Genomic DNA, 24,856 nt, shown 5'->3' on the forward strand with positions numbered 1-24,856 from the left:
AGCACTTGTACTCGGTGCCTCCCACCTCAATCCACCTAATATTGGGGTTATGGCGAATTGATGAGAGCAGGTGCTCCGTCACTAGGATGTATAAGAGAGGGGACAGAGGTCATCCCTGCCTTGTCCCATTGGTGATTGTGAAAGGTGATGAAAATGTTCTGACGCACCCCCTGGGCCTTGGGACACCCGGAGCCGGACCCTTTTTTTGGTGGATGTTGGTGGTTGTAGTCTTCGTGGCGGCGACCCGGTTCCGTGGCTCAGGGCGGTCAAACCAGTGGCGGAACTATTTATGTGGTTTTGATGTTTAAATGTCGGACTACGCCACCCGTGGATTGCGGTCAGAGTGAACCGCCGCTACAGGGCAGACCGCTGAGGCTGGTGTTGTGGGTGCAGCAGAGCGTAGCATAACTCCCCACGGGAGGAGTATAGCCTCAGGGCAGTGTATGCGGAGGATGGGGGTGATGGTGCAGGGCAGCAGCAGTAACGACACGGAGTCAGTGATGCAGTCTAGGGCCTTTACTCACAGTTCTTATTATCCAGACCACGTCTGCAGGTAACGGCTGCCCACGTCGTACTGTGCTCACCAGGTGAGGGGCTCAGACAACTCCCAGATAACTTTGGAGCGCTTCACAGGACCCCCTTTGTGTGTCCTTTGTCTGGCCTTTCTTACCAACACTTCTGTCCGGCTGCCTCGGGCCTCCTCTTGGTAAACTTGGCGCCAGTTTCCCTGACCCTATGTGGTGCCTTCCTAGCGGGTGTAGCGAGGGGCTGCGCCACATAAAATGTCAGAGCCTCCGGTTTCTAGCTGAGGGTCGTTTCCTGCCTCCACTAGTTCGGGGACCGTTCTCCCCCTTTGGCCTGACCCCTCCACGCAGGTGGATTCGGGCGTGCGGTGGCGACTCGCCCGTCCGCACCCCTGGGATCCCTTCATTCCTCGTTCCTGGAGCCTTCTCCGCTCCTCTTCCTTCCTTCTCCCTCTTGCAGGCCTGGGCCTCTGTTACTAGGCCCGCCTCCGGAGCAGAGCTCATGCAGAGCCCCTGCTCCCTGCCACTTCTGCTCAGACTTCTCTGCACTGAACTAAGATGGTGCCCACCTTTTATACTCCCTTCTCAATGCACCCAGGAACTGCTTCCTCCCTGCTCCTGCACTACAGGGTTCCCCTTCCTCAGTGTTCCCTCCCCCCACTCCAGCCAGGGACAGGGACTGTCGTGCCCATCTCAGGGGCATATTGGTCGCCCTGCCCCACGGCAATGTGGTGTAATGCATGCAGGTGTCGGGTCCTGATCCACACTCCATCCTTACCTGAGAGTGAGATATCACACCTCTGGGTGAGGTGCAATACGTCTGTAGCAACCGAGCCCTCAGGGTGCTACAGTTCCATTTATCTTCAGCCTAGGTGACATATTGCGATACAGGGCCGTGATTTTGGCTATAAAAGGGTCCCCTAGACCCCTACCCCAAGCTCTTTAAGAGAATCATATATGGCGTGCCAGGAGACTCTATGGAATGCTTTCTCAGCATCCAACGAGAGTATCTAATTACAAATTTTTAACTGCATCTAGCCCAGGAAATACTTTGTGCCTAGTAGCAGTGTCTGCTAGTCAGCGGATTATCCCGGCTGTTAAGCAAGCTACACCACCTGTAGTTTAGACACTTAATTTTTTCAAAGGAAATGCTTCGGGACCATGGGATACTTAGTGAAGAGCATCAGGAGGCACCCCAAGGCATAGGGGCTGGGACTGGCAGTAGGATGCCTTGCGGTGGACAGCCGAGCTCGATCCTTATAAAAGCTTTTTAACTGCACCAGCTTTAGTGGACGCTACTGGAGCTGGAATTACCGCGGCTGCTGGCATGAGACTTGCCCTCCAATAGATCCTTGTAAATGGATTTAAAGTGTATTCATTCAAATTAGAGAGACAATTTAAATTAAAAAGCTTAGAGCTGCCTCCACCACAGGGGGGCTCGCTCGACCCACCAGCGGACAGGCACCAGTATTGGGAGAGGGGGGCTGGCCGTCAGGGTTCACCGCGGCTCTGGCACAAACCCGGCGACACGGAGGTGGCACGGGCAGGAGCGGACTGGCCGTGTCGGCTTCTCACTTTTTGGATTTTAGAAGGGCATGACATGCCTATATCTGTGTCTCCCCCTCCTTTTACTCCTCCACCTCTTTTATTTTCGCATGACTATATGTACTTGTCACTTTTCCATGTGTTAGTTATGTCTTCTGAGCAGTTTGTCAGCTTTTGGACACCTTTGAAGGTGTTTTCTATGTGTTTCTATGTGTTTTTGTTTGCCTGCCATTGGTTTTAACGGTGTTCGAAGGTGTTCGACGAACAGTTCGACGAACAGTTCGGCGAACACACGGGTGTTCGACGAACCGAACCGAACTCGAACACTACGGGGGTGGCTCAACACTACTCCTTAGCTGTACTCAACGGGTGGCGTAGTCGTCCAACATCTACCGCTAATACAGCGCCACTTAGTCTGACTCCCTGGGCAAGGACCGGATCACCGCCACGAGACTACAACCCTCAAGAGATCCGGCTCCGGGTAAGCTCCCGCGTGCGCAACGCAGCGCGAGACAGGCCCAGGGTCGCGTCACTTCAACGGATATCAAGTGCTGCTTTAAGTGGGCTCTCCTCCACATCAACTTCAACATCACAAATACTCCAGTCCTCAAAGGTGTCACCCCAATCGCACTTGCTTCCTCACAGCTCCCAAATCTCCAGCTGCCCGTCTGAGTATGAGGTAGAACAGATGGTTGAGTCTGCAGAGCTGTTTACTCATACTATAGCCTGGGAATCAGAGGTCGACTCCAGCGCTTCTGTGAATCCAGACGAGGAAATGATCTGCACTGATGCCCAGAATCTTTATGAGTCGGATCCAGGACCAGACGCAGAAGGTTCTGACCATAATGTAGACCCTCATTCCCAAACTGTAACTCTTGTTGGTGGAGACAATGAGGAAGACAATGATAAGACTCAAATACCTGATTGGAGCGACAACTTTAGTTTTTTGTCAGGGCAGGAGTTGTGCGTCAATCCTCTTTATGTCAAAGTTCCTCCACTGCTTCTGCCTCCTCAACCTCCTCTCGGTCTTCCACCTGCACCCAAAGCCTGTCTGGTCATGCCACAAGCTTTCTAACTGCGCAGAAGGGATCCTGCACACCTCCTTACTATGCTGGCAGTAGGGCTCAACGTCATCAGGCGGTTTTTACTTTGAAATGTCTGGGAAATGTGAGTCACACAGCTGAGGAGTTGTGGTCAGCTCTGGAGAACCAAGTTCATGAATGGCTGTCTCCACTGGACCTGAAACCAGGGAAGGCCGTGTGCGACAATGCTGCAAACCTGGGTGCGGCCCTTCGCCGGGGCAATGTCACACACGTGCCTTGTATGGCTCACGTGTTGAACCTGGTTGTCCAGCAATTTTTAGCCCACTATCCCAGACTAGATGGCCTTCTGCAGAGGGCACGGTCGCTGTGTGCTCACTTCCGCCGTTCGCATCCCGCAGCTCAGCGACTTACATCTCTACAGAAGTCGTTGGGCCTGCCACTTCACCGGCTAAAATGCGATGTGCCTACCCGGTGGAATTCAACTCTGCACATGTTGCAGCGACTGTGGCAGCACCGACAAGCCCTGGTGCAATACGTTCTGACGTATAGCCTGTTCCAACGAGATCCAGCGGTGGGGCAAATCACGCTGGAGGAGTGGTCTCAGATCAGGGACCTATGCACCCTTCTGCACAGTTTTGAAATGGCGACGAAGATGTTTAGTGCTGATGATGCCATTATCAGCATGACTATTCCGGTGATTTACATGCTGGAGCACATGTTAAACAGAATTCGGAGTCAGGTGCTGGCACAAGAGGAGGTGGAGGAAGTAGAGGAGGAGGAGTTGTATGCGGAAGGGCTAACATCTGCAAGGTCCAGACGGTCGGCAGCACCAAGGCGGCAGGCATGTGAGGGTGGGGGAGATGGTTTTACCAGGGCGCATGGTAGCAGCCAAACTAGTGAGGAAGGTGCAGGAGCCCAGGAAGAAGTGGAGGACGAACTGATGGAAGACTCATCAGATGAGGGAGACCTTGATCACATTTCTGTTGTGCGAGGTTGGGGGGAGAGGACAGAGGAAGGAAGCATGATTGTTACCTCGCCACCAACACAACAGGGACTTGGTGCTCCTGGATGCGCAACACACATGAGTGCCTTCTTGCTGCACTACCTGCAACATGACCCTCGAATTGTGAGAATTAGAAATAATCCTGACTACTGGGTTGCCACACTGTTAGATCCCCGGTACAAAAGTAAATTTGCCGAAATTATTCCTGCCATAGAAAGGGATGCACGCATGCAGGAGTATCAGCAGAGACTGTTGCAGAATCTTACATGTGCTATTCCACAAAACACCAGTGGTGCACGTAGTGAATCTCACAGTTCCAACTTGCCAACCGTGGGACCGTCAAGTGTTCAGCACTCAAACCGTAACAGAACCACAGTATCTGCTGGTAACATCAATTTTGCGGAATCATTTCACCACTTTTTTAGCCCATCCTTTGCAAGGCCACAGGAGACAAGAAGTCTGACACATAGTCAACGCCTAGAGACGATGGTACAGGAGTATCTCCAAGTAAACATTGAAGCCACGACTGTGTCACTGGACCCTTGCTCTTTTTGGGCTTCCAATCTGGATAAATGGCCGGAGCTAGCCACTTACGCCTTGGAGATTTTGTCATGCCCCGCAGCCAGCGTTCTGTCTGAACGTGTGTTCAGCGCTGCTGGTGGTGTGCTGACAGATAAGCGCACGCGGCTCTCCACTGATAATGTAGACAGACTCACGTTCATAAAGATGAACAAATCATGGATCCGAAACGACTTTTCTACCCCTGTGTCATCCTGGGGAGAGTAAAAGCTTGATGATTGGTTAAAATCACCCTACCAACCGTTTTAAGCTTTCAAATTACTAATCATGTTTATCTGTATCTTGACTGGAAAATAATTTGGGCTTTGTAGCAGTGTGCAGCACTGATCCTATTAGGCCATCTATAATAAGCTCCACCAGATTTAAAATTAAAAATAATTTTTAGCTGCATCTAGCCCGGAAAATAATTTTGGGGCTCCGAGATGCGCAAGACACATAAGTGCCTTCTTGCTGCACTACCTGCAGCATGACCCTCATATTGTCAGAATTCAAAGTAATCATGACTACTGGGTTGCCACACTCTTAGATCCCCCAAACTTTCGATCAACCTTTTCATTTTAATAAAGACCAAAAAAATGGTCATTTTTGAAATTATAAGCATTAGCAGGTTGTTAGAAACTGAAATCAAACAGTTTTCAACTCAAAACTTTATTCTAGGTGATGTTACATTTTCACATAGGACCCCTTGTTCGAAAGGAGCTTCTGAACTCTCTCGTCCATTGAATTTGTCAGGTTTTGGATGGTTTCTGCTTCAATTGTTTTGCATGAGGACAGAATACCCTCCCAGAGCTGTTGCTTAGATGTGAACTGCCTCCCGCCATCATAGACACTCCTTTTAATGATGCTCCAAAGGTTCTGAATGGGGTAGAGGTCAGGGGAGCATGGGGGTCACACCATAAGTTTGTTCCCTTTTATGCCCATATCAGCCAGAGATGCAGATGTTTTATGTGCAGCATGAGATGGTGCATTATCATGCAGAATAATGATCTTGCTGTGAAATACACGGTTCTTCTTCTTGAACCATGGCAGGAAGTGCTGTTTGAGAAAATCCACATACATTATGGAGTTCATCTTTAGCACCTTCAGGGATCCTAAAGGGGCCGACAATCTCTCTCCCCATGATTCCAGCCCAAAACATTACTCCACCTCCTCCTTGTTGGCGCTGTAGCCGTGTTTGCGTGGGGTGTCCATCAACCAGCCATCCTCCACTCCATCCATCTGGACCATCGAGCGCTGCACGGCACTCATCCGTGAACAAAACAGTTTTGAAATCAGTCTTCATGTAATGTTTGGCCCACTGGAGCCGTTTCTGCTTGTGTGAAGTGGATAGAGGAGGTCGACAGGATGGCGTATGCACAGCTGCAAACCTCTGAAGGACCCTGCATCTTGTTGTTCGGGGGACGTTGGAGGCACAAGCAGCTTCAAAAACTTGTCTGCTGCTATGACAAGGCTTTTTTGCCGCTGCTCTTTCAACCTGACGTAATTGCCTGTAGGAAAGAGTCCTCAATTTGCCCTTATCAGCACGCACACGTGTGTACTGTGAATCAGCTACATACTTCTTGATTGCCAAGACACTTCATCCTGATCATCGCACAATGTTGATTGTAGTCATGCCTTGACCTAAACACTCCACAATTTGTTGCTTCTCAGCAGCCGACACATCCTTTTTCTTTCCCATTTTGGCAGAAAATGTAGGCTGCTTAATAATGTGAGAGAGCCTTCTTAAGTAGTCTTGCCTTTCATTGGACACACCTGCCAAACTAATTAGCACAGGTGTCTGCAATTGCTTACAGTGATATAAAGAGCCCTGACACACATCACCATCAATGAGTTTAACTGACAAACAAACAAATTCTTCCCTTATCACTCCTAAACACTTTTTGCATAATAATTTGGAACGCAGTGTACATGTGCTTTTCCACAAAACACCAGTGGTACGCGTAGTGAATCTTACAGTTCTAACTTGCCAACCGTGGTCTGTATGGAATTGTTCAATAAAGGGCCCAAAATTAAGATAACATAGATGGGAGAGGTCTCTATGAATAGGAATTCCTAAGTATTTGATACCCTGTGAGGGCCAGGCAAAGGGAAAGTTGGACTGGATGGAATCCTATATGGATTTGGGGAGGGAGACATCGAGGGCCTCAGACTTCGCTGCATTGATTTTAAAATTTTACCATGTAACAAAGTAATCTATTTCAGCCATAACAGCAGGGATGGATATATGTGATTGAGTGATATATACTAGGACATCATCAGCAAATAGAGAGCACTTGTACTCGGTGCCTCCCACCTCAATCCACCTAATATTGGGGTTATGGCGAATTGATGAGAGCAGGTGCTCCGTCACTAGGATGTATAAGAGAGGGGACAGAGGTCATCCCTGCCTTGTCCCATTGGTGATTGTGAAAGGTGATGAAAATGTTCTGACGCACCCCCTGGGCCTTGGGACACCCGGAGCCGGACCCTTTTTTTGGTGGATGTTGGTGGTTGTAGTCTTCGTGGCGGCGACCCGGTTCCGTGGCTCAGGGCGGTCAAACCAGTGGCGGAACTATTTATGTGGTTTTGATGTTTAAATGTCCGACTACGCCACCCGTGGATTGCGGTCAGAGTGAACCGCCGCTACAGGGCAGACCGCTGAGGCTGGTGTTGTGGGTGCAGCAGAGCGTAGCATAACTCCCCACGGGAGGAGTATAGCCTCAGGGCAGTGTATGCGGAGGATGGGGGTGATGGTGCAGGGCAGCAGCAGTAACGACACGGAGTCAGTGATGCAGTCCAGGGCCTTTACTCACAGTTCTTATTATCCAGACCACGTCTGCAGGTAACGGCTGCCCACGTCGTACTGTGCTCACCAGGTGAGGGGCTCAGACAACTCCCAGATAACTTTGGAGCACTTCACAGGACCCCCTTTGTGTGTCCTTTGTCTGGCCTTTCTTACCAACACTTCTGTCCGGCTGCATCGGGCCTCCTCTTGGTAAACTTGGCGCCAGTTTCCCTGACCCTATGTGGTGCCTTCCTAGCGGGTGTAGCGAGGGGCTGTGCCACATAATATGTCAGAGCCTCCGGTTTCTAGCTGAGGGTCGTTTCCTGCCTCCACTAGTTCGGGGACCGGTCTCCCCCTTTGGCCTGACCCCTCCACGCAGGTGGATTTGGGCGTGCGGTGGCGACTCGCCCGTCCGCACCCCTGGGATCCCTTCATTCCTCGTTCCTGGAGCCTTCTCCGCTCCTCTTCCTTCCTTCTCCCTCTTCCAGGCCTGGGCCTCTGTTACTAGGCCCGCCTCCGGAACAGAGCTCATGCAGAGCCCCTGCTCCCTGCCACTTCTGCTCAGACTTCTCTGCACTGAACTAAGATGGTGCCCACCTTTTATACTCCCTTCTCAATGCACCCAGGAACTGCTTCCTCCCTGCTCCTGCACTACAGGGTTCCCCTTCCTCAGTGTTCCCTCCCCCCACTCCAGCCAGGGACAGGGACTGTCGTGCCCATCTCAGGGGCATATTGGTCGCCCGGCCCCACGGCAATGTGGTGTAATGCATGCAGGTGTCGGGTCCTGATCCACACTCCATCCTTACCTGAGAGTGAGATATCACACCTCTGGGTGAGGTGCAATACGTCTGTAGCAACCGAGCCCTCAGGGTGCTACAGTTCCATTTATCTTCAGCCTAGGTGACGTATTGCGATACAGGGCCGTGATTTTGGCTATAAAAGGGTCCCCTAGACCCCTACCCCAAGCTTTTTAAGAGAATCATATATGGCGTGCCAGGAGACTCTATGGAATGCTTTCTCAGCATCCAACGAGAGTATCTAATTACAAATTTTTAACTGCATCTAGCCCAGGAAATACTTTGTGCCTAGTAGCAGTGTCTGCTAGTCAGCGGATTATCCCGGCTGTTAAGCAAGCTACACCACGTGTAGTTTAGACACTTAATTTTTTCAAAGGAAATGCTTCGGGACCATGGGATACTTAGTGAAGAGCATCAGGAGGCACCCCAAGGCATAGGGGCTGGGACTGGCAGTAGGATGCCTTGCGGTGGACAGCCGAGCTCGATCCTTATAAAAGCTTTTTAACTGCAGCAGCTTTAGTGGACGCTACTGGAGCTGGAATTACCGCGGCTGCTGGCATGAGACTTGCCCTCCAATAGATCCTTGTAAATGGATTTAAAGTGTATTCATTCAAATTAGAGAGACAATTTAAATTAAAAAGCTTAGAGCTGCCTCCACCACAAGGGGGCTCGCTCGACCTACCAGCGGACAGGCACCAGTATTGGGAGAGGGGGGCTGGCCGTCAGGGTTCACCGCGGCTCTGGCACAAACCCGGCGACACGGAGGTGGCACGGGCAGGAGCGGACTGGCCGTGTCGGCTTCTCAGTTTTTGGATTTTTGAAGGGCATGACATGCCTATATCTGTGTCTCCCCCTCCTTTTACTCCTCCACCTCTTTTATTTTCGCATGACTATATGTACTTGTCACTTTTCCATGTGTTAGTTATGTCTTCTGAGCAGTTTGTCAGCTTTTGGACACCTTTGAAGGTGTTTTCTATGTGTTTCTATGTGTTTTTGTTTGCCTGCCATTGGTTTTAACGGTGTTCGAAGGTGTTCGACGAACAGTTCGACGAACAGTTCGGCGAACACACGGGTGTTCGACGAACCGAACCGAACCGAACTCGAACACTACGGGGGTGGCTCAACACTAATGAGGACATGAGCTGCGTTTTCAGAATGGATGATACGTTCAGGAGACAGGGGGAGAGGAAGAAGTGGCTGAAGTTGGAAAGAAAGCAGATCTCTCTGATAAGATACATTGCAATTAGAGATGAACTGATTTGATTGATTCAATGTGAATTGAATTTAAGTAAATTTTTATGAAATTACCATTTCCTGGCAAATTTGAACAATTTGTGTTTCGGTTTTCATGAATTGCTAAAAAAACTATGCAGTACATATGGAAGAAGATTGCATCAGCCACAGAAGGCTAACATGACTTAAGGTGTGACCACATGGGCTTACCCATAATGCTTTGCAGCTTTCATATCAAATGTCATAGAGCAACCAATTAGGAGGGACTATCATTGCCTGTATAAAAGCCTAGGTAGGGAATGCAGCAGTCATTTTTAGGAGGATTTAGTAATGCGAGAGGACGTCACAACTCATAGTTCAGCAATAGAGATAGGAAGAGAAAGTCCTAAATCATTGACAAATACTCCAGCCAGTAATGTATTGTAAAACTGCAGTAGTGAAAAAGATGAGTATAATAGTCTCTGAATAAGGCCACGGCCCCACTATCAGTATTTGATCAGTATTCAGTCAGTATTTTTTCTCAGGAAAGGGAGCCAAAACCAGGTGAGGAACAATCAGAGAGAAGGTATAATAGAAACAAAGTGAACGAATTCTGCATTTATCACCCACTCCTGGTGGTTTTGGCTCCCACTCCTGAGAAAAAATACTGACCAAATACTGATAGTGGGACTGTGGCCTTAGGATATGCTCAAATCTGTGTATAAAATCGGCGAGTGCAATGTGAGAAGAAATTGCACTCGCAACAATGCTATTTAATTAGGCAGTGTTCATCTGCGAGTTTTTCCTCATCTGGAATTGGGGTGAGGAAAAAGTTGCAGCATGCTGCGTATGGCTGCATAAAACAACCGAAACTCACCAATGCAAGTCAATGGGTGCAAGAAAAAAATTGCACAGCACACCATGCGTGTGCCATCTGATTTTTACTCATCCATCTCATAGGAAACCCAACATTTCATCAGCCGAGTACAGTAAATTCACAGTGTGATCCATCAGAATAGAATAGATAGAATAGATATATAGATTGAATAGATAGAAAGATGTCAGTGAGATATATAATTAGTGCAGTGCGTATGTAGATTACAGTAAATGTATTTAGCTAATAAAGAAATCAAAGAAAAAAATGTCGTGCGGTCTGCCTTATTTTTAATACACAGCTGGGGGAAAGCAGATAGCTGGGGGCTGGTGTTATTATTTTGGGAAGAGGCCAATATCCATGAAGCTTTGCAGGCTATCAATATCAGCTCACAGCTGTCTGCGTAGCCTTTACTTGTTATTAAAAAGGAGGGACGCCCAAAAAATGATGTGGGGTCCCTCCTATTATTAATAACCAGCCAAGGCTAAGCAGACAGCTGAGGGCTGATATTATTAGGCTAGAAAGGGCCATGGACATTGACCCACTCCCAGACTAATAACACCAGCCCTCAGCCACCCCAGAAATGGCGCATCCATTAGATGCGCCAATTATGGCACTTAGCCTTGGCTCTTCCTGTTTGCCAAGGCGTGTTGGCAAGCAGAGTAATGGTTTGGGGATTGATGTCAGCTATTTAATATTAGTAACACCCCTATTACTAACCTCGTAATCAAAATAAATACACACTAAAAAAAATCCTTTAATTGTAAAAAACATTCCCCGACCCTCTTTTACCCATTTATTATCATTAAAAAATTAAATTATCTGAAGGATTCCGCTGTATATGCATCCCACGTCAATCCCTGACTAATCCTATTGCCCTGAAATGCTGAGATATTTGTTTGCAGTAGGTCTTTTCATTTCTCGAGTGCCTCCGAATTTTTGACAGCCATTGCAGTCACTGCATAGGCAAACAGTATGGGAGACCCACTCCTTTCTAATGGGAATATGTCGTTACTGAGGCCCACCTCTATGTGTCTTTGTTATTGGGGTTTTTCCTAAATTTTGGCAGCCGGTGGACTAACTGCATACCCTATAACTGAATAGCAGACCCTATCCTTTACAATGGGAATATGTCATACTCATTACTGTGGCCCAGCTCTAAGTGTTTAAATTGTTATTGGGGTTTTTCCTAAATTTTGGCAGCCATTGGACTCACTCTATACTCTATAACTGTATAGCAGACCCTCTCCTTTCTAATGGGAACATGTCATTACTTTGGCCCAGCTCTATGTGTGTTTAAATTGTTAGTGGGGTTTTTCCTACATTTTGGAAGCTGTTGGACTCACTGCATACCCTATAACTGTATAGCAGACTCTCTCCTTTCTAATGGGAACATGTCATTACTGTGGCCCAGCTCTATGTGTGTTTAAATTGTTAGTGGGGTTTTTCCTAAATTTTGCCTGTCGTTGGACTCACTGCATACCCTATAACTGTATAGCAGACCCTCTCCTTTCTAATGGGAACATGTCGTTACTGAGGCCCAGCTCTATGTGTTTTTAAATTGTTAGTGGGGTTTTTCCCAAATTTTGGCAGCCCTTGCAGTCACAGCATGGGCATTACCACTATAGGAGAACCACTCCTGTATAACGGGAACATTTTTTTTACTGAGACCATTCTCTATGTCTCTTCAAAGGGGTATTGGGTTGCGTCCAAATTTTTGGCAGCCCTTGCAGTCACTGCATACGCAATAACAGTATAGGTGACCCACTCGATAATAATGGGAACAACAAAGCATAGCTGGCTGATGGCTCTCTAACAATAGTGAGGGCCGATTGCTGGCCCTTTAAGAATAGTATGGGCCGCCTGATGGTCCTATCAAAAAAAGGCTTTGTGACTATCAGAGTCTCTTCATCATAAATGAAACAGGATGAGTCTGATGATGTGTCACACACCACATGGCCAGATAAGGTTGTAAAATGTTAAAATGACATTTCCCGGGGAATGCATTTGTCTTGGTTGAAAGCAATGCAAAAGTGCAAAAACTCATCAAAAACTCTATGTCTGAACATAGCCCAAGGTGTGGAGGAGCATTTTTGTTTTTGTATATTTATTTTGCCTTATATACAAGTCATTACCCTGGAAAGGATGTTCCTTAACATATTTCCCAGGAAAATCCATTTTGGTTTCGTTTTTGTATGTTGTAATACCTCTGACAACTTTGTTGACAGCAGTGACCTGGGAGTCAGAAATGCTTCCAGGGATCTTACCCATGCTGTTTCCATGCCATTTCAGCACTGTTCCCATCGATTTGGGCAATTTTTAGGCCCTCTGCAGACCACCGGGGGGAGCCACCGGAAAAATGGTCAAGTTTCCCGTAGACTTACATTGGGTTCGTTACTTGGACCGAGCACTCAAGCATTCCAATTTGTTTGACTCGAACAACGAGTACCCGAGCATTTTAGTGCTCGCCCATCACTAATGGCTACCAAAGATATGTTGTCTATGTTGCGTTTTGAAGAATATTCTGTATATGATGCATCTTAGTGAGCATGCCAGGTGTCTGCATTTTTTTGTGAACACATTTTACCATACAGAAATTATATCCACTCAAACAAATGTCTATATTTCATAATATTAACATTTATTTTCCTACATTTTTGAACAGTATAGCAATTTTCTACTCTAGCATGTTTCCTAGCAGCAGGGAGCATATTGGTCAATTACATATCTAAAAGAGCATGTAGAGAAATTTCCTAGGCAAATTTGTACATTAATTCACAGTACGGAGGTACAACACTGGGAGGGAAATAAGCTGACACATTGAAAAACACTTGTTTGATAAGAGCACAGTTTTTGGACATCTATAAGGTGCTCAGCTAGGTGCCTTGCTTACTTCATACTTTCCTGTGAAAGAAATAATAGACTGTGTATCCGGAGTGCAGGATGCCAGCAGTGAAATTATTGGGAGTCCCACTGGGTAGTATGGAGAAAAACATTTCATGGAACGGAAAACAAATCTAGCTTTGATTATCTGTAGTAGGTTCATTTATTAGCAGTTCTTTTGCATAAAATATTGAGAAACATTTTTAAATAATGTTGTAATAAAAATAAAAACTCCATGAATTCAGTTAAGTGAAAAATGGAGAGTAGAGAAAAGAGAAAAAAAGTGAATAATAGGGAGGTAGACATATAAAAACTAAGATTATTGACAAAATGGTTCATGCAACAGTACATAAGCTGCAGCAAGGGTTCGCAGTACAGACTCATAGGGCCAATACATCAAAGTGTTTATGTCCCTGATGAAGACAGCCGTAGCTGTCGAAACGCGTAGGATTGCGCTCTGATCCAGCACAGGAGACACTAACCAGGCCTCCGTAGCACCTGTACGCTGCGTACCACGTGACTGCCTGTCATGCTGCCTCTCTCGCGCTCCTTCACTCAGGAGCACGCTCTTCCCCTCCCCTGTCTCCTCTCTCCCTCCCGCAACCCGGAAATAGAAGAGCACGCGGCAGTCACCGGCCGGGACTCCGCTCTCGCCCCGGACCCCGACAACACCTGTTACCGCTGGACAACTTACTGTAAGTAAAGATCGGGCCATGGCCCCACCACCAATTATAGACCCACAATCTCAGGACTTTGCTTCTCTCCAGCAACACCTGCAGGTAACCCTGCACACTGTACTCCAAAGTCACTAGACTTAGAAATAGCAGCCACAGCCTCCTGCTGAACCACCCTGCTGCGATTTCAGATTTAAAACAAAGGTATCATTATTTATCCGACAGCTAGACAGTATTGACTACTGACCTACCTGTTGACACTATTAACCACAAACTGTTCATCCCAATTAGTCCACTAGACATCGACCGTCTCAAGCTCAGCCAGAGCCTCCTGAGGCAGCCTTAGGCCCCTTATTATACCTTCTTAAGGCTGACATTTTACGAAATCTCGACCAATTTGAGACATCGTTCAGACCAGTCTCAACACTCTATACCAGTTACCTAGCAGGTAAATAATTATAATGGGATCAAACACCAACTGTTAAATTGATAAAACTAGCAAGCCTGGTACTAATTTTATCCACTCATTTTTAGAACCAGAGCCTCCCGTCATATGGTAATTTACTAGACACTGACCATTCCGGCCCATCTGGAGCCTCTTGGTGCAGCCGAAGCCAGTGACTGAAACTACCTAAGGGGATAACACTATTATAATCCAGACTATCCCGAAGCCTCCCCGGGATATATATATATATTTTTTGGAGATTAAAGGTACCTCCTCTCTTTAAATCTAGGAAGCATTTGCGTACTAATAATCCTAACATATTACCTACTCTCTCTCCAGAACATCTAGGGAAACAATTATTCCCATCCTACTAGCACCGCTAGCCAAGAAGGTTCAACCACACCTGCAACAACGAAATCCACCTCGACTTAACCTCCGTAGGTACATCTACTACACTTATCAGGTAACCGAGTATCATCCATTTTTCTAATTTGGACATCTTCTTTAGCTCTATCCCTCCTAGACCCATCTCTGGGATCAACCCTACAGGACACCCTCCATACCCTCTACCACCTGCTGATTGTCATACCAATAGCAGGTAATCGTTCAACCGATTGACTTAGTGGGATAATTAACGGATAAAACCACCCATTCACCTAATACGTTCTCTCATTCTTGTACCATAGGACTACGAGAGTCCCTATCCACATCCTACAAGTGCTCTACAACAAGCCCAGGTGACCTCTTCCAACACCAATCCTTCGCCTCTGAGAGGGAATACGAATTCCAAATATTAATTTAATTAAATTTTTATGTTTTTATCCAAGTAGCTTGGTGTATTTGTATACTCCCTATATCTATTTTAAATAATTTGTGTACTAAACCTGGTGATATTTATCACCATTTTACAATCTTCTCCTCATTCCTATGTATTTTATATCGACGTAATAAAAGCCTAAAGCATTTTCATCCACCTTTGTTTTCCTTATCCAGACCCACTACCACCAGTGCGAATTTACATATTTATTCCTACCTAAACCTTCACTTGGACATTTGTGGTCCCTGTCCACTAATTCGCCACTTTGCTAGTGATTAGCTGTCAGTGCCTCCCACTTTTACTATTACTGTTTATGTAAAACACTTTGAGTAGATGAAAAAAAAAATTGGGCAATGCAGAGTTGAACAAAATGGACAGAGCGGCAGAAGAGCTTTGGTGGGCCAAGATGCAGCTACTCCTGTCCGTCAAATTCATGGAAAGTGTCAGCGTTTCTAACTGGAGTAACATTTTGGCAAGGTGCACACCACTGATAACGTGCCAAATTCATTAAGAGGTGTATGTCTCTTAAAAGGAATCTGTCAGTAGGATCAACCCTACTAAGCCGTCTATATGGGCATGCTGGTCATAGGAAGCTGAATAAAGTGATACCTTGATTTCTGCTATCTGATGTTTTCTTCCAGAAAAATCCACACTTTCCTCATATGCAAACAACCTGTTAAAATGTATGGATTCAGCAGAAGTGAACTTTGTCTCATTATAAACACTTTTGCAGATGCAGTCTTCTCACAGTGCTTCACCTTCCATCTCACAAACAGACAGTGTGGGGGAAGTGCAGTACAGCAGAGCTGACAGTGCTATGAGAGGACAACTACAAATGTGCTTGTTGTGTTTGCATCGAGACAAGTTTGAAGTTCAAGGTTCAGTGCTACACTGTGTTGGTTATAATTAGGCAAAGCTCTGCAGCAGAGCTGGCAGCACTTTGAGAGGATTGCTGCTGCTGCAAATGTTTGTAATTAGACTAAGCTCACTTCTGCTGTTCTTTCTTAGTTCTAATCTTACTGCTGAGTTGCCTGTGATTATGAGAGCAGTGTCAGTTATTACATGTCTCACACTAGTAATGTCCCCTTTCATTTAAAATAAGCTCTGGAGGTAGATTCCCAAGGAAATCTTAATAGCTCATTTACAGGTAAAGTAAGAGAAACATGGATTTCTCTGGAATGAGACATCAGATAGCAGATACCAAGGTATTTTTTTAATTGGCTTTCTATGACCTGCATGCCCGTATAGACTTCTTAGGATGATCTTAATGACAGATTTCCTTTAATGAATTAGGCACATTTTATTCCTGCATGTCTCACATTAAGGTCACATTCACACCTTCAGTATTAGGTCAGTATTTTACATCAGTAGGTGTAAGCCAAAACCAGGCGTGGAACAATCAGAGAAAAATTATAATAGAAACACGTCACCACTTCTGTATTTTTTACCCACTCCTGATTTTGGCTTATAAATACTGATGTAAAATGCTGACCAAATACTGAACGTGTGAATGTGGCCTCAGATTGGCATATGAAATGCCAGTCTTAATTAATTGGGGCCACAGTGCTCGTCATGTGATACTATCCTTACTGTACACATCAGAGAAATCCAGAATTCGTGGCAGAAATCAAAAGCAGAACATCAAGCTTTTTCTGCAGAGTTGCAGTTTAAATTGCTGTGTATGTGCTTGAGGATGTTCCCTATTCAATTGGGCAAATCTTTGGGCAGCTACTCATTGTAGTTTGCACAATCTACTTCATAAACTGACATGAAGCCTCATTCAAACATTTCATTTTCATCAGTGTTTTGGATCAGATTTTCATCAGTGGTTGGTCAGTGTGTCAGTTTTTACCATCAGCGTTTCATCAATTCTTGTATGCAAAAATAACAACTAAGGAAGGTTTCCTAACTTCTCCTGTCAAACCATGAAAAGCAGAGAGCTCATGGATTGAATCTGTGTGTTATCTATGATTTTCATGGACCCATAGACTTGTATTGGAAGCTTAATCCATGAAAAGGATAAAATATGAACGTCTCTGTTATAGTTGGCGGACACATGCACAATCTGAAAAAATCACTGACAAGTTTACAGCCTCATAGGTAATAAGTACAGTACATGTCCTATCCATGAATAACACAAAGAGAACACAATCTAAAACTTGGATGTTTTTATGAGGCTTGATACTTCTTGAAATTATTTTGGAAATCACCTAAGAAAAACCACAGTTGTATTAATAGTTACCTATTTTTCTATTGGAAATAATGGGCTGATTTTATATTTTTATGTTTTGCAAGTTATGGAACATACAATTTCCAAGTCAATAATAGTTCAAAAATGTGAACATATCTTTACAGATTCATAGGCTACTATATAATAATGTAAAAAAATATAGAGTCTATTAAAAAAGTGAGATTTGCAATCTAACAGCGAGAACATTTAAAAATATAGTTTGGGTCCATGGAAAACAGACACTGCAGAAATATCAGTGCCAGAAAAATGGAGCTTCTATCACAGTAAGGGTTCGCTCACACTAGAGTAGATTCTCTCATGTGAGAGAATTGAGCCTATTATGGTAATGACATTCTGCTCAAACCCTAACAGAGTCATCTTAGGCCATGTTTAAGCATTAAGTATTTGGTCAGTATTTCATATCAGTATTTGTAAGCCAAAACCAGGAGTGGGTGATAAATACAGAAGTGGTGATGTGTTTCTATTATACTTTTCCTCTGACTGTTCCTCTCCTGGTTTTGGCTTACAAATACTGATGTAAAAAACTCACCAAATACTGAATGTGTGAATGTGGCCTAAGTGTGATCCAATTCTCTTGCATGAGAGAATCGCATAACAGGTGCAGAGAAGACAGAGAACTTAATTTCTCCATCTTCTATATTGTCTCTGTACGCATACATCGGACTGCACTCGGATGACATCCCAGTGCAATCTGATGTTTCACACGACCCCTTAGACTTGTATGGGTGCGCATCATCGGGGCCACTCACAGCATGCTGACATTTTTCCCTCTCCTGTGATAAGCAGCTCACTGTTTATGGACAATGTAAATATAGAGCCTTGACTGGGCAGGGTCAGCTGTAGTAGGAGTGGGGGTGGAGTTAGCTTTCTCAGCTCTGCTACATTGCTGAATCTAAAAATTCTGTGTCACAACTGTTACACCCAGAAAACTAAGCGATACATCTCTGGATTAAGGGTCGCTTTGCCTACATTATGATGCTCTCAGATGAGATAGCAAACACCTGATGGCAGATTCCTTTTAAATTCCTATGTAAAAAAGAAAAAGACAGTTTTCTAGTAGACAATAGCCAAAATTGTTCTTCTTATTGTTCTATAAATACTTGTACATAACCGTCATTTCCTAAAAAAGTTAGCACATTAAAAAAAATTCCGTGTTCTTATTAAAAAGATGTTTAGCGTCATTTAACACTTGACAGTATCCACAATTAGAGAAAACTTGTTCTTTGGTTTTGCTCATGTTATTTTTCACCTCACTTGAAAATAAGCGATTGCAGTCAGATACTGTGATGCTTTTAGTTCTTCCATTCCATAAAACATTTCTCACAGTTGTAATCTTTCTTTTGCAACACTAACATGCACACTTAGCTAAACATATTAGAAAAGGAAAGCTAATATTCAGAAGACTTTTCCTTAGAGCCAAAGGGATTCCAGGCTTTAACGGAGATCCAAGAGATCAAATAGGCTACACATTTCACTGGAAGCTGAATTATAGAGGATTTCAAGCTTTATCATTTCTCATTAGTGGTTTACAAGAAATATTAGGAAATGCAGGAAGGGGATTTATTTTAGGCTGATAGCAGTTTGAAATTAATTTTCAAACTAAAATGAATTTTCATTTCAAGGAGACAGACGTGCTGATGTAGAACACTAAAAATGTGTCTAACCAAGGAGAGCTCTATAAAAAAAAGCGATAATGAGAGAGAAATTATTTACAAGTGGGGGTCATTTAGATAACCTACTGTGATGTTTTAGAGAAAACATACTTTGAAAGTCCAGTTGGGGAGCAAAGGGAGAAACCGCACTAGTCCGGCAATGCTCTAAGCCTGCTTCTCTCTGCCCCACTCAAGTTGATTGACAGGTGTCTCCCATGCGTGTACTTACAGAAAGACCTCTCAATCACCTGGAGTTATGCAGAGAAGTCCGCTGAGGGACATGCCTAAATAGTCAAGTCTCTCCCTATAGTCCCCAACCAGCTTTCAAACTATGTTTTCCCTGAAACACTGCGACATTTGAGAGCAAAATATATCTGGCTGTAATCCCTCAGCCAGGTTCTGATTCATGTGGACTGTAGTTCAGGTAGCATGAATCTATTGACAGGTTCCTTAAAATGTACCATAGGAGTCAAAACACCATGAAGATATAAATGGTCTGAGTAACACTACCCAGGGGGCTGTCTAGCTAATGGGAAACTGGACTTGGAGGGGGTAATCGGGGAGAACATGACATAATGCCTCTGGATTGGGAGTATTGGTGAAGGTGCAAGATTGAAGGGGCTGATCTCAAACGTTAAATGTGTAGGAACTCTAAAACAGTATAAGGCCACTGCCCCACTATCAGTATTTGGTCAGTATTTTTTCTCTGCAGTGGGAGCCAAAACCAGGTGAGGAACAATCGGAGAAAAGACATAATAGATACAAGTCACCAATTCTGCATTTATCACCCACTCCTGGTTTTGGCTCCCACTCCTGAGAAAAAAATACTGACCGAATACTGACTAAATACTGATAGTGGGGTCATGGCTTAAGTTTGCCCCTTTTCAGAATTGTAGTCCATAAATTTATAAAGGCAAAATCACCATGACTGGTTCATTCAGGCATTGTAGAGCCTCATCCGCCAACAGCATGTACAGCATTACGTGCTACAGAGCTGACAGCAGAAAGAGCTGATTTGGCCCCGAGAATCTTTTTGACCCACATCACCTGCACTGTGTATTTGCTATGACACAAACCTCCTCCTGCTGTCATCAAATCTGGCAGTATATTTTTACAGTCTCTCAAGGGTTTTTAACTACTTGCCTGCTGAGGAATCTGCTGGCAGCCAGTGATCGCTTCCTCTTCCTATCATATTCAGGTGGAGTAGCAAGTGTTCCTTTTATTTCCATTTCAACATTTTTGTAAAAACTGATTCTTGCTATAATAAAAGTGATAAAACCAGCTGGTATCCATCCTGTCCGGATCCTGCGCTATGTTTCCGCCGCTGCTCCGTTAATTGTGTATAAATTACATCACTGGTGTCACTTCTACAGTGTTGAAGCTTATCACTGAGTTCAGCGGCTTAACTGATGTAGACAACTCAGTGGTAAACTACAGCACTAAAGACGTAATGTCACTGCTGTAGCATATACATAATCCCCAAAGCAGTGGTGGAAACACGAAGCTTAACTGAGGAGGATGAGTACCAATTAATTTTGTTATTTTTAACAAAGGAAATACAAATTTTTACAAACAGTTGAAAGATGAAAAACCCTTCAACTTTGAATTTATAAACTATGCTTCCAATGATATCTCTAGTAACATTCAATGTATCTTTTTGTATTCCTTTCCTTGTTTGTGTAAGGAAATGATCTCATTTCTTAATTTTTTTGAATCACTCTTGACTAGAGATGAGCCAACCCGAACTGTATAGTTCGGGATTCGTACCGGACATTTAGTGTCTGGTGCTCAAATCCGAACACAGACTTCTCACGGAAGTCTGTTTTCGGGTTTGGAGTTCTATGCTGAATAAAGTTTGTTGAAAGTCTGCAGCGCAGCCAATCAACAAACTTTTTGGCTGTGGGCACTTCCTCAGCCATCACAACCATGCCGAGTATTGGCATGGCTGTGATTGGCCCAGCGCACCACGTGACCCAGTCTATCTAAATTCTGGTTCGCGGGTGCCGCTGCCATTCTGCTCTGATTAGCATAGGGACAGGACGCGGCTCAAGTGAGGGACAGTGTTAGGCTCTGTGCAGGCTGTGGGGGTACTCTAAAAACAGCCTCTGTGGGTGTACTCTGAAAATAGTCTCTTTGGGGGTACTCTGAAAACAACCTCTGTGGGAGCACTCTGATAACAGCCTCTGTGGGGGTACTCTGATAACAGCCTCTGTGGGGGTACTCTGATAACAGCCTCTGTGGGGGTACTCTGAAAACACTCTGAAAGAAAATTTAAAAAGTTTATGGTGGCGGCTGTCCCTCAGTACGTGGTTTACAGTCGCCACTACTTTTCCAGGCGGGCCATCCCTGCCCTGCACAAACATCTTGTGGACAAAATCAGGTGTGCACTGCACAATGCCATCAGTGGAAAGGTCCACATAGCCACTGATACGTGGACAAGTAAGCATGGGTAGGGACATTATATCTCCCTAACTGCCCACTGGATAAATGTAGTGGCGGCTGGGCCTGAGGCAAAAAGCATTTTGGTGCATGTGCTACTGCCACCAAGGATTGCTGGATGTTTCTCTATCCATGTTGCCTCCTCCTCCTACTGCTTCTTCCACCGCCTCTTCATCTGGTCAGCGTAACACCTGCACCACCAGCTTCAGCACAGCCAGGTAGAAATAACAGCAGGTTGCCCTGAAACTCATCTGTTTGGGGTAAAAATCACTCAGGAGCTGTGGACAGGGATCAAACAACAGACCGATGAGTGGTTTGTGCCGCTATATCTTCAGCCAGCCTGGTGGTGTGCGATAACAGGCACAATCTCATTGAAGCTCTGGGCCTAGCTGGTTTGACTCACATCCCTTGCCTGGCACATGTGCTGAATTTGGTGGTGCAGAACTTCCTGAAAAATTACCCCGAGATGTCAGAGCTGCTGCAGAAAATGCAGGCCGCCCTGTGCACGCTTTCGGCATTCTCACCCTGCTGCTTGCCTGTCCTCATTCCTGTGCGGTGTGTGCCTTCCCAATCACCATCTCATATGTGACATATCCACAAGGTGGAACTCCCCCTTGCATATGCTGAGAGACTGTGCAAGCAGCAGCAGGCTATAGTGGAGTTTCAGCTGCAGCACGCACAGCTGAGTCACTCTGTGGAACAACACCACTTTATCAACAAGTGGGCCTCCATGCAGGATGTATATGCTGTGTTGCGCTGCTTTGAGTACTCCATAAACAAGGCCAAGGTTAATGATGCCATCAACAGCATTACTATACCACTTCTATGCCTCCTTGAAAAAATGCTTCAGGCGATGATGGATGAGGTGGTGGCACAGGAGTAAGAGTGGGGGGGGGACAGGGAGCATTCACACCTTTATCAGGCCTGTCATCTACACATGGCTCGGAGGGTGGGTTCCTGTACCAACAGCGGCCAGGTACACAACTGTTCAGCTATGGGACAGTTTTGGAGGAGAAGTAGGAGGAAGCTTGGGCACCGACACCACCTCATAAGGGAGGGTTAGCCTGGCCGAAATGTGGAAAACCTTCCTCAGCACGCCACAACATCCAGCAAGCACTACCATCTGATATGGTCTGTATTAACAGGAAGCAGCATTTCAGCAACATCTTGGAAGAGTATATGTCCACACGTACTGAGTGCTGGGTCTGCCCCATTTAACTTCTGCGTCTCCAAATTGGACACATGACCTGAGCTTACCCTTTATGCCTTGGAGGTTCTGGCCTGCCCTGTGGCAAGTGTACTGTCAGAATGTGTGTTTAGCACGGCAGGGAATGTGATCACAGACAGGCGCATCCGCCTGCCCACAGTCAACATGGGCAAGTTTACATTCATTAAAATGAACCAGGCATGGATCCCAAAGCATTTGTTTGTACCTTTGGCTTAAAAGATGAGCATATCAACCGCATCCAGCCATTGTTACACTCCATTGCAGTTTGTTTGTTCTATTTGCCATTCCCAATGTTTTGGGGCCTGCCCAAATAAAAAAAAAAACAACAACATAAAAACAGTGTTGGCTACCTCCTCTTCCTCCACCTTTTCCACCTACACTGTCACGTCCCCCACCACCTCCTTCTCAACCTCCTCATTCAAGATTGTTATTTTTTATTTTTTTATTCTATGTTATTTTAAGTCATTTCCCTATCCACATTTATTTGCAGGGCAATTTTCCTGGTCTTGCTCACATTTTGCTTCCTTTTGAAGCCCCTTAGATCTTACTATGACCATTTTACTCCCATTTTACAGCACAAAAGTTTGGGTCCCCATTGACTACTATAGGGTTTGAGTTCAAGTTGGGGTAGAGTTCTGGTACCCAAACCGAACTTTGGACTACAATTGGACGAACATGAACATTCCCAGATCCGCTCACTCCTACTCTTGACAATCCAAGAACATTAGTGAACTGGAGGGTATTAGCCACGAACAATGAGCTAAGATTCCTCAGATATACTGTCAGGAACTGGTATTTGCCAATGTATCACATTTACAGCAGGTCAAAACATGAAGAGGTTGAATAATTCTGAGGCTGCAGTAGTCAGTAGCATTCTGTGTTGAATGTGGGAAAAAAACACTTGTGATAATAGTTGTGTTGAGCTATTTATATTGTCCTTGTTTCATCAGCTTATTATAATCTGCAGAATATTTGTTAATACATCCAATTTGCAATTGGGGTTGAACCATTTTGATTGTTTCTATATGTCTAGCAAAGCCAGAAGTCCAGGAAGGTAAGAGCAGAGTAAAGCAGTTTGGGACTAGCCCACTTTATAGATCCACGAGGAAAGCAAGGATAGATGCTGACGCGCCCCTGGGCCTGTGTCGCACTGCGTTGCGCACGCGTGAGCTTACCCGGAGCCGGATCTCTTGAGGGTTGTAGTCTCGTGGCGGTGATCCGGTCCGTGCCCAGGGAGTCAGACTAAGTGGCGCTGTATTAGCGGTAGATGTTGGACGACTACGCCACCCGTTGAATGCAGCTATGGAGCTGCCGCTGCAGGGCAGACCGCTGAGGCCGGTGGTAGGATGGTGCAGCGTGATAGTATAACCCCCAACGGGAGGGGTATGGCCTCAGGGCAGCCGACGTGGACAATGGGGGTAGCAGGAACCACTCGGAGACGGTACGGTGTAGTTCAGGGTCTTTACTGGTGACAAAGATAGACCCTCCCGGAGTACTGGCTAGCGATTGGGGCCTGGTCAGTCCTTGAGCAGATGGGATCTCCCCTGGCCAGGCGGAGTTGTAGGCCTCCCAAACTAACTGTACTCTTCTGGCTACCTTGCTAGAGGCGGGTAAAAGTAGCCCACGTCCCTGAGTGTGCCGTGTGGTGCTCACCCGTATGGCCGGTGACTCGGGGCCTTCTAGTAGCTTCCGCTCCACGACGGCGGTGCTGGTCCCATGCGTGTGACCGTGCCTTCGGGTTTCTTGGCCAGAGGACCTGGAATCCCCTGCCTGACGGATTCTGCTGCTGGGTAGGAGTTAGTCCCCACAGCCTCGGACTCCGGGTCCGGTAAGAAATCTTCTCAGTCAGGGCGAGCTCTGCAGCTGCCAGCCCCTGACTCCTTGTAGCACTGCTCCCACAGAGCTCCTGATGTTCTGTTCCTATATTTGCTTCTTTTCTCTGTCTCTACTTCTTCTCTACTCACTAACCCTGCCTCAGCCCCAGGTTTATATAGGGGAAGTCCTTCCCCTCCCAGGACTGGGCAGGAGGGGTGGCATGCATAGGATTCCTGACCAAGAGACCTCCCACCTGCTCTCAGACATAACATTGCTGTTACTGTGGAAACCAGACCCCTGGGGTGCCACAT

The sequence above is a fragment of the Phyllobates terribilis genome, unplaced genomic scaffold, assembly GCF_046119375.1.
Source record: "Phyllobates terribilis strain yellow unplaced genomic scaffold, ASM4611937v1 Scaffold_11__3_contigs__length_659146591, whole genome shotgun sequence".
NCBI classification, from domain to species: Eukaryota; Metazoa; Chordata; class Amphibia; order Anura; family Dendrobatidae; genus Phyllobates; species Phyllobates terribilis.